This window comes from Ipomoea triloba, chromosome 15 (assembly GCF_003576645.1).
Source record: "Ipomoea triloba cultivar NCNSP0323 chromosome 15, ASM357664v1".
Classification (NCBI taxonomy): Eukaryota; Viridiplantae; Streptophyta; class Magnoliopsida; order Solanales; family Convolvulaceae; genus Ipomoea; species Ipomoea triloba.
The window spans coordinates 26,711,156-26,722,100 of record NC_044930.1 but is presented as its reverse complement, the minus strand read 5'-3'; the positions used below and the strand labels follow the sequence as shown (position 1 = coordinate 26,722,100).

The window sequence follows — 10,945 nt, the reverse complement described above, 5'->3', positions numbered from 1 at the left end:
GGAAGCTTAAAGTGATGATTTAGTTTTTATATATAGTAGTCTTATTACGATAGAATTGTAGTATGATAGGAATTGTAATGTAGAATTGTACAACGAATAGGAAAATAGGAAATAATCGCATCCTAAATATTGTTTGACTGTTTTGGGTGGGAGGCTTAAAGTGATGATTTTGTTTTTATATATAGTATAGATAGATTGGAAATTGTGTTACTATATTTTAATTTATTGGGCGGGAAGTTAAAGTTGAGGATATTGTTTTTATTAATATAGTATAGATTTGAGGATACAAATTCAGAAAATAATAAAAGTATAGATAAATAGATATTATAATGTAATAGAGTCAGTAGTACTTACTCAAAAAAATTAAGAAAATAAAAATAAAAAATCTATTCATATATATCCATATCAAAAAAAAAATCCATTCATTATCTATTTTAGGATATAGTTGTGTTTATTTTTCAATCCATATACAATTATTATTATTATTACTGCACATACTTACCATAATACTCCCTGAAGTTCACATAATAGATCTAGGACTAAAATTTATTAATCTATACATACCAAAGCCTGATCTAGGACTAAAATTTATTAATCTATACATACCAAAGCCTAAGGTTTTTTCAAATTTTATTAATCTATACATACCAAAGCCTAAGGTTTTTTCAAATTTCAAAGAAAATTATATGCTGGTTAGGCTTGGCTAGAGTATTGACAAATATGCTTTTTCAAAAGCTTCAGAGCATGTTCAGCATTTGAATAGTTGAACAGCTACTTTGTTGTCATGCAGAGTAGGGCAGTGCATCGAACGGGTTCGGACGGTTCGGTTTTTCGAACCGCCAACTCGTTCGGATTTCGGATGTCTAAATCTAAACCCTATCCGATTAATTTTAATGAGTAACCCCTTCGGTTTTTTGTAGATCGGTTTCGGATGGAGTTTATCGGATTTCGGTTATTTTCGGATTTTATAACATTAAAAAAAAAATTAATCTAATATCAATTCTTCAAGTTTTCAACCTTACAAATTTACAAGTGATGAACTTAACTAAGTTACAATTTACAAAGCTATAAATTGCAAAATTAGATTACAAGTGACAAACTCCAAATAAAAAGTTACATCACATATTCATAGCTAAAAAAATATAAATTACATCAACTCCAACCACCAACAGTTCAACACTCAAAAGTAACTTACTCACTAATCAGCACTCAACCTGCTCATATTAAAAATCATTAGTCAAAGTACAAACAAAAGTTAAATAAAAGGAAATACAGTTGTGCACTTGTGCTGATTGCTTTGAGAGAAAAAAAAAAAAAAAAAAAGAAGCTCAGATTGCTATTTTTCATATCAAGGTAAGATTAGGGGGCAAATTGCTACTTGAGTTTCGGAATTGAACTCAGAACAACATACCAACCCTAAAATTCTATGATTCAGACAAACGGTGGAAGCATCATCATAGCCACAACAAACAACTTAAGTTAGTATAATTGTAATCAATATTCAGTAAAAACAAAATAGTTAAGCTTTAAGAACTAAGAACTAAATGAAAGCAAGGGAGAGTAATATACTATACCAGAAATCCAATAGAAAGATTGTGTTTCACACTTTCACAGTTTTACTTACCAAAATAATGGATGCTTAGATTGCCAAGCCAACAGTCCAAGGGGCAAGTAGATTAAAGTAGCTTAAGATTCCACCATAAAATCCATAATCAAAGCATTAACAGACATAAATTACAAATTAAAGTATATTACAAATTAAAACATTAAGAGACATATAACTAGTTGCAATAACTCAAACACTAAATCATCTTATTAATAAGATGGCACATACCATCAACACGGCTAAAGCAAGCCAATAGCATAAGACAAATGTAAAGCACAAAACTTATTTCTATACCATAAGACAAATGAACTAAGTCAACTAACACAATTAAAGCACAAAAGGGAACACATAATACAAGTAAAATTTTAGAAGCATACTTACCGCAAGTCCCAAAACTTTAAGCACTTTGACTAACAGTGATGATGACATTTTCACTCTAAGGACTACTGCAAATTTAGTAAATTTAGTGTTATATACTTATATATTCACAATAATAAGCTTAATCACATATTCACAAAATAAAACATATGAATCACCGAAAATATAAAAGAAATAAAACTAGGGTTTGAGAGTTACTTTGTTTCCCCAAATATTCTCTGGAGAACGGGTTTCAAGACTCACAATAGTTCACTAGTTCACCACCAAGCTCGCTAAGGGCTAGGGCTTCCACCGTCCACCATCCACCGGTCACCCACTCACCGGAGAGAATAAAGAGATAACAGAGTGGGCTAGGGCTTCCACCATCCACCGGTCACTGACTTACCGTAGAGAATAAAGAGATAACAGTACGGCTAGGGCTTCCACCGGTCACCATTGTCTCGTTGAGACAGAGAGTGAGAGAGAGAACTTTGAGAGAATCAGAGGAGGAACTGAGGTCGTGAGGTGAGGACTAAGGAGTGAGGAAGTAGAGAAGAGATTAACGAGAGAATCAGAGAATAGAGAAGAGCGATCTCAACGAAGTCGAGAGCATCAGAACAGAGAAGAGACTGCGCAGTTGCGCTCAAAGGGTCAAATGTGGAGAATAGCTGGAACATTGGTAAGTATGTATATATATAAACAACAAAAATGACGTCGTATTGTAGCAGCCAAACCCTAACCCTAAAAACTTTCGGATATTCGGACGGATCGGTTCTCCAAATACCCTACCCTATCCGAATATATATAAGCCGAGAAATAACGCGGAGCGGTTCGGATCTCGCATTCGGTTTCGGATTGGGTCAGTTCTCTCTTCCTCGGCTGGCGGGTCGGGTGGGTGGGTCGGGTTTCTCGGATCTTGCACAGCCCTAATGTAGAGATTTTATGTGAATTTCTTTATTTGTTTCTATTCCAACGTTTAAAAAAAAAATCGGTAGATAAAAACTTTATCCTAAAAATTAAACAAATTGAAACTGCACCATATACATTAGTCAGGTTAAACACAAGAAATACTCTTTAGTGAAGAAAAAACCTTATAAGTAGAGTTGTCAAACGGGTTTAGCCTGCTAGGCTAGTCCTGTCCCGTACGATAAAAAAAAGACAGAGTGAGTTTTGAATTTTATGACCCGTATTTTGATATATGGGCTTTTTTGCCTGCCCCACCAAAATGACGAACTAATGTGGCAAAACAGGCTAATTGGCGGGCCTTAATTATTTTTAAATTTAATTTGAGCAAATTTCACTTTTAGTCCTCGAATATTGTGGCATTGCGGGCCACATTTATCCTATTTTTTTTAAATGTATAAACTTTATATACTTTTAATGTATTTTTAAATGTATAAACTTTATATACTAATATTAAACTTAAAATAACATTAATCAAGCATTGTTAACCATACAAGACAAATAAAATGGAACGGAAAGATTAATACTTTTCTATGAACTCATAAAAAAAATAATTTAATAAATGCCAAAACCTAATAGAAAAACTAAACTTTGTGCTAACATAAAAATCAAGAGCTAGTAAGTCTAAAATCAATGACTAAATTAAAAGTGTATCTTTTCTCTCCATTTTATGACGGATAAAACTCAATCTTTAGTGGTGTTGAGTGGGTCAAAAAGCTATTGTTTCTTGCCTTCCTATCAAATCTAAAACTATAGTTTGAAGATTTTACAGAAATTTTAGTCGGAAACAAAGATCAAACTGAAGGCTCTCGTATTGATGTTGGTAAGTTCAGTTCTGACTCAAACTTGCCCAGAGGGGCAAAGAAGGATTCAACCATGTCCTTTGTAACGTCCTCCAATCGTGATGGATCCCACTGAAAATTTATTCCACGATATCAATTAGGCATTCCCTAAGTATTTATTTCTAATTCGGGAAAATGAACGACGAGAGATCAATGCTGTAAATGTTATGTAAAAAACATGACTAATTGTGGCCGAGTAACCTATTGGCATTGCCATTTTTATGGACTGAGAAAACGTTGATCATTCAATACCTTTGGACTGAAATCCTTGTCAATCAATCTAGCACGAACACCCTGCATTATATGGTGTACTGGTAACATCTATGCATCGCATGCATTTTTATTCCCAGTCCTTTATGAGCAAACCCAACGTTTATTCTTGGTACCTTAAGGGATGTTTCTCAAAATAAAATATATATGCTCAACTTAAAGGAGAAAACTATCCAAATTTGTACAAAAGAGTACACTTTATGATCTCTAAGATCCTTAATGTTAACTATGCCTTAAGTAGAGATCTCTTAATGTTAGCATTGATGAGAGATAGAATAAGGCTCGGGAATAGAAGCTCGGCATGAACGAAGGAGACGACCAATGTTGAGAAAGAGAGGGCTCGGAGGAAGATAGGAGGACGGGCGGAACTCGGACGACCATCGACCGATCGACTGGAGGACCGTAGGAAAGGTGACAAGGCAGCTGAAGATCTTAGACTCAGAGTGACTGAACATAGCTATTGGGATGATTAATTACCATGTAGGAAAGGTTGGAGCAGGAACTCATGGTGAGTATGGGTCGGACGGGACCGACCTGGTGTGGGCCGAGGCAGGAAAGGCGGTGTAAGGCAGGCGGCACGAGAAGGATGGGGCAAGATAGACGAATATGGGAATTTCCTAAAAGGAACTCGGCGGTGGAAGGAAGGCCAAGATTGATTAGGAAAGTGCCTAAGATGTAATATGGAAAGAGTGTCTACCATAGCTTAGTAGTTTCCAAAGAGAGAGATCCCCCATAACTTGTATAAATAGGGGTTCTAGGTCTAGAGAGAGACAAGAAGCAATCTAGCGCACTTACAAGCACTCATTGTACTCAAAGCAATAAAACAATCGAAAGAGGGCCGAAAGGTTACTCTACTTTTCCCGATAGTGTTAGTCAATTTCCCGGTGGTGTTGGCCTGCCGTTCGACCCTTCCGTGGGAGATAAAACCAACAAGCATGATGTTAACTATGTTTCATGACTAGTTTATAACTTAACTTAAGCACTACCTCTATCGGCCAAGAGTACGTTTGGAGTTGACACGCCTGTCACTCCCACTCATCAAAATAGCCAAAAAATAGTTTAGTCATATATAGAAGAATTCCAACAACTTAGACAATAAACTAAAATTCTAAATCCATAAATTTGGAATTTTAAAATATACACCATAACTTCTGAAATAACTTTAAGTCCACTTTATAATGAACTGAACATTATGGGTCTTATTTTTTTTGTCTCGCAAAATTGTCTTGAGCCTTACAAATCAAAATGACCCAGGATCAATTTTGAAGAGACAAAAATGCCTTTATTAAAAATATGGAAAGTTATGAGAATGACTAAAAGTGTTCAAAAAATAATAGTTTGGATGTTAAATGGCAAAAACGATAGTTTGAGATTAAATTTGAAATTGTCACCAAAGACAAAGGATCTTTGGTAGAATAAGCTATATTTCCGACCTCATTTCCGACCACCCAAAAAATGGTTGCAACAAGTGGCTTTTTTTTCACTTTTCCGTCAAATGGTAATGGTGGTAGGAAAATGGTCGGAAACCACCTTTACTAAGTGGTCGGAAATTCCGACCACTATTTACGCATTAGTAGGAAAACTTTCGTCAAATTTGTTTTTTTTTTAAATAGAGTATTTCCGACCAACCCCGTGGTCGGAACCACCGACCACCAATTGAATGTGGTCGGAAAACTACTCTTTTTTTATTTTTTATTTTTTATTTTTTATTTTATTTCAACTTGCATTTCTTCAACCTGTCGAGAGTTTACTAGTCGTATGTTGACATGTTGTGATATTCAATATAAACAACTAAATTAGCTTAGCGTAACAACCATCTTATCATTATTGTTATGAAAATAATACTGTGTTGCCTTTTCCTTATAGATATATGAAATCATTTTCTAACTTAAATCCTAAAAACATTGATTCTTGTTAGGACTCTACAGTCCTAGTTCTATTGAGAATCGTAATTCTATTGATTTTCACAATCCCACTGATATGGAATATCAAGCGGTCTACGTATCCCGTTCCCGGTCTACCGTGTTGACCGGTCAACGCCCTCTAACCGACCATCGCAGGCTAATTCGAAGGGGCGGTCTCTTGCAGGACGAGATAGTAACGAGATAATGCAGTATAGATGACTTTTGACTGTTTCTTCTACATAATAGTCAAAGAGACCGAGAACCTCTGACCCACTGTCACGTTGACCCGACTCTCGTAAGGTATTCTACCTTATACCCGATCTTAATCATTAATATAGAGTATTTGATCTATACTCTATATTTTACTCTATCACCCACGTAATGTATTGTTATAGGGAATATACCTCGGGCTTACCGACTCGTGTACTGAGCCCAAATCAGATCAAGCTCTATATATGTATATGGAGTATCATTTTCCAATCGCTTTCGACATCTCGAGGGTACTCACCCAACTCGACTTGAAACTTAGGCTCTTTCTCAACTTAGTAAGTTGCTGCTTAAACACCTTTAAACCCGGTCCCAATCCCATTGTTTGCCCTATAGCCCCGAGCCCACGGGATAAGTACTAGAAGATAAATTTAGATAATAACGTCCAAACCATCCATTAATATAAACAACCACTTTAACATACCTTTGAGCAAATTATAATCAAAGATTATTTGAAACAATCCATTAATAGTACACTACTAGTGTAGTATATAGGGTTGGTTCCGGTTACAGTCCCATCCCTTTACCTAGTTTGCTTGTTGGTTTAAGTTATAAAGCTCGAAATACGTGATTGTGGGTCATTGGTTCCCGAACATATAATTAGCATATAGGAGTAGTCAAAAGTCTCCCACTCAACAATAAATGCAGTATTTATAGGAAAGATGAGGGAACATGTCCCGTTGAAGTCTTCAATTCCATACAACATTTATTTTTAAGTCCATGTTAATTTTAATTATATATTGCAATAGTATGGTAAAAAATAATCTACAATATTTTTAAAATGAACCAATATTATATTAAAAATGAATATAATATAGTGATCTAATATATTTCTATGTTAATTTAATACATAAAAATAAAAATATCAATATAGGTGTTATTTAAAAATTTTTTATTAGAAATTCTTAATGCTATATTTTTTAGATATTAATTTTATTTGTATATAAAAAAGTTGAGTTTAAGTTGAAAAAGAATGTACTGAGTATTAGTTTAGTGCACTTTAAAAGTAGACCATGATTAATTGTATAATAAATATTTTAGGTAGTCATTACTATAAATTAAATTAACATATATATTATTTTTGTTATTATTTAATTAGGTAAAAAATATTGTAATTTCAAATTTCAAAACAGAAATATTTTCAAATTTTAAGACGCCGACGCTGCCACCGCCTCTGCCCCAGCCCTCACCGTCCACTGCCGCGTGCACGCAGGTTCGTTTTTTTATTTTTATTTTTTTTCCCTTTTTATAGTTAATAATATATGCGTGTTTTATTGTTGTCTTGAAAATATTTCTCCAGCCCAGACGACACACCGCCGGCGCCATCTCCTCCTCCCCCGATCTACAGGTTCGTTGTTTAATTTTAATTTTAATTTTAATTTTATGGTTAATAATACATGTGTGTTATATTATTAATTTGATAAATGTGGTATTTTAGGATTTGTAGAAATTTTATTTTGCCTTTTCTTGATTTTTTTCCCATTTATTTGTTGAAAGAATTCTATGACTTCTAGTTAATTGTTTGATTTATAATTTATGCCAGAGATTATGTTCCCAGTTAATATTGAATTACTCTGAATAATTGCAGTACTATATTTGGTTCTGGATTAGCAGTCACTTGCAGTATAAAGCTGGACTACATAGGATTCATAATTGCTTATAACTTCCTGCTAAAAAAATTGGATGTTTGTGTAATTGAGTATGTATAGGCATAAAACAATGATATTTCTGACATGGTAACTAAGTGTTACTGCAATTTGTGTTGTCTCTCTTGGTTAGTTGGTATCTGGGTTCGGGTGGTCCCCTTGTTGGCCTTGGGACATGCTTTGATTCTGGACTCATTTCTTTTGAGTCCCTTTGTTGCCTTGAGACGCTTGAGTTTAATGTTGGATTTAACACTGCTTTGTTAGGATCTTACTGTAGGAAGATCTTCTATTTCTTCCCAAAGTAGTGGAGGGAAATACGCATCTTCCTATACTACATCTGGTTGCATGGTGCGAAGGATCCTGCTGTTACCTTTGTATTTGTAGATGCTAGGCTTCACTGTGACATCATACTTTAGTATTTATTTTTTGCTATTACGCCCTTGTTTTTACCAGGGAATGCCCTGAGTTTTTTTATGCTGTTTTTGGGTTAATATATACATTTACATTTACCCAAAAAAATATATTTACTCCCTTCTTTATTTAATTTGATTTTTATCATCACTTTAATCTATCTCTCTTTTGGTCAGTTGTTGAAGCCACAAGAATTCACTTGGTAGATGATTACTTTATGACTGAAGTTGAAAAGGTCTTTGTATTTTCTACTAGTTAATGGTCTTTTTTAAAACATGACTTTAACTTATTTTGTCTACTTTCTTTCTCTTAATTACAAGAATATTCATCTCCATGATTTTGTAACATATAAGAATATTGTTCAATATGCAGGTTGATGAAATTGAAGTTTCAAAGTCTGTTTGCTGACTGGCTCTACCAAAGGGAAAAAAACTGTGAAAAAGGTATTGAGTATTGCTATGAACCTGAGATGGAGGAGGTGATAAGAAACTTTCCTAACGCATCTTTTTATTTGTTTGCTTTTGTCCACGTATTCCTGAAAGGAATATCTCAATTCACATTTGCATTCCATTTTTTTATTGCATCAGTAGTAGCTCTTATGAAACATTAGCCTATGCACTGCCCTCAGTTTATTCTCTCAAGGTTCACTGGAGGTTGGTTCATTTAGTTGTGCTAGATTTGTCAATTTAAAGGTTCAAAGATAGTTTAATTTTAGATTTAATGCCTTCAGTTTATTCCTCTGTTATTTTCTTAATTTCTGTAGAATTGTATTTGTATGTTTGTTTGAAGATAGGTTCTTCACTGCTGTTGAAGTTATTCGAAAAAGATTAAGCTCGTTTGTTGAAGCGTCGAATAAATGAAGAGTCGAGAGTTGTTGACCCAATATTGTATAGTATTCTGATTACTATCATAAACTTGTATTGTATTGAAATTATTACTGGGTTTACAATTGATATTTGCAAGTGGATAATATGCAATTTAAATTAAATTTACAGAGCAGTGATTTTTTTTTTATTTTTACTTAATTGATTTCCGACCACCTATGGTGGCCGGAAACTCCCTCAATAACTACTACGGTTGGAATTTCGACCACATTTCCGACCACTAGGTGGTCGGACATTCCGGATCACCCATTTTGGTTGTGGTTGGGTTCAGTCCGACCACTGGCTGAGAGTGGTCGGAATTTCCGACAACCACGCATAGCGGTCGGAATTTCCGAGAAGGGTTTTCCGTATACCCGATTTGGTCGAAAAAGTGGTCGGAAAGGGTGTTTCCGTCCACTTTTAGGGTATTTCCGACCACTCTTTGGTGGTCGGAAATATCGCGATTTCCAGCAGTGAAACAATAACTTTTTTTTCTCCTTTATTTTTTATTTCATTATTGTTGAAAAAGTAGAAGAGTAAATTAAAGTGTAATGACTTTTGTAATTAATACAGGATTTGAATCCAATAGTAGAATGAAAAAAAAGTAGGCAAACAAATATGACAATGAGTATCAAAATCCATTGCAAAATTATCCAACCAAAACCTGAATCCAAATTCGTTTATGTGCGTCTCAGAACAACATTAGATACGTATTCTCAAGTCTGATCTCAACATCAACTAGCAAACCCTACCCCACTCTAATGACTTTTAAGAGTTGATAGAAAACTAAATACTTGAAAACCAATTGGTATAAAAACACCTACGCACCCATGGCCCTGGTCATAGTCTACAGTGGCCATTTTTGACTAAACGGGCAATAAATTTGCAGCATATTCATAAATTTATTTCTGAAAATAAAAATTTGCTGAGAATATGAGATAATTTTTTATGCATTTCCAAATTTCTTTCAATATCCACTAATGTAATTTTATATGTAATCAACTAATTGAATGTACTAAAAAAAAAAAAAAAAAAAAAGTAATTGAATACTATCAACTAGTAGAAACCAGTTAATACAATCAGCTATTAGCTATAAAACATGCAGATTAATCTCAATCCTTGGTCTAGTCAAAATCAACAACCCAGATTGAAGAAAACGTTAAAAAAATGCGGTGACACTATGGTAATTTTACGTAAGTTCAAAACTTAAAGTGCGTAAACTCATCAACTAAACACACTCCGTAAACTCATCAACTAAACACACTCCGTGTATATAATGGATTTTCTTTCAAACTCTAGGATCTCATGGACTCATGATTCCTACTTTTAAAAAATCAATAAATTAGCTAGGTATCTAGTCTTACCATGATTTTGACATCATTAATTTTTTAGATTACAAGATTTTTGTTTAACTAAAGAGTATTTGTTGTTTTTAACTTGACTAATTGTATATGTTGTCTTTTTAATTTGTTATAAAAAATTTTACAATAAAAATTTTATTGACCTAACCCTTTTTAAACGTAGGAATAAAAAAAATATAATAATAAAGAAATTCACTTAAAATCTCCGCATGACAACAAAGGAGCCATTCTCCAATTCAAATAATGCTGAACATGCTACTTTTAAAATAGCATATTTGTTAATACTCTAGCCGAGCCTAAGAAGCATATAATTTTCTTTGAAATTTATTCGTAATTAAGACTAATGATTTTTTTCCAATTGCTACTGCCTACTTAATCTTACTATTCGCTACCTATATACTCGGTGCCCTCCACCTACACTTTACCACAATCCACCTACCAACTAAGCATACCGA

The 10,945-nt window shown here is 33.9% G+C and overlaps 2 long non-coding RNA genes across 3 annotated transcripts; one reads left to right on the top strand and one right to left on the bottom strand.

The window, feature by feature from the left end:
- Positions 1 to 3,614: 3,614 nt before the first annotated feature.
- LOC116005982 lies at positions 3,615 to 4,070 on the bottom strand. The gene is made up of 2 exons (XR_004095013.1): positions 4,021 to 4,070; positions 3,615 to 3,840 (listed from the first exon to the last, which is right to left on the bottom strand). It is a non-coding gene; the product is annotated as an uncharacterized LOC116005982 (long non-coding RNA).
- Positions 4,071 to 7,359: 3,289 nt separating this feature from the next.
- LOC116007374 lies at positions 7,360 to 9,284 on the top strand. 2 transcript variants are annotated; one of them, XR_004095240.1, is made up of 5 exons: positions 7,360 to 7,422; positions 7,510 to 7,557; positions 8,443 to 8,501; positions 8,639 to 8,744; positions 9,060 to 9,284. It is a non-coding gene; the product is annotated as an uncharacterized LOC116007374 (long non-coding RNA). The 2 variants fall into 2 exon arrangements; XR_004095241.1 differs by having other exon boundaries at positions 9,056 to 9,284.
- Positions 9,285 to 10,945: the final 1,661 nt, after the last annotated feature.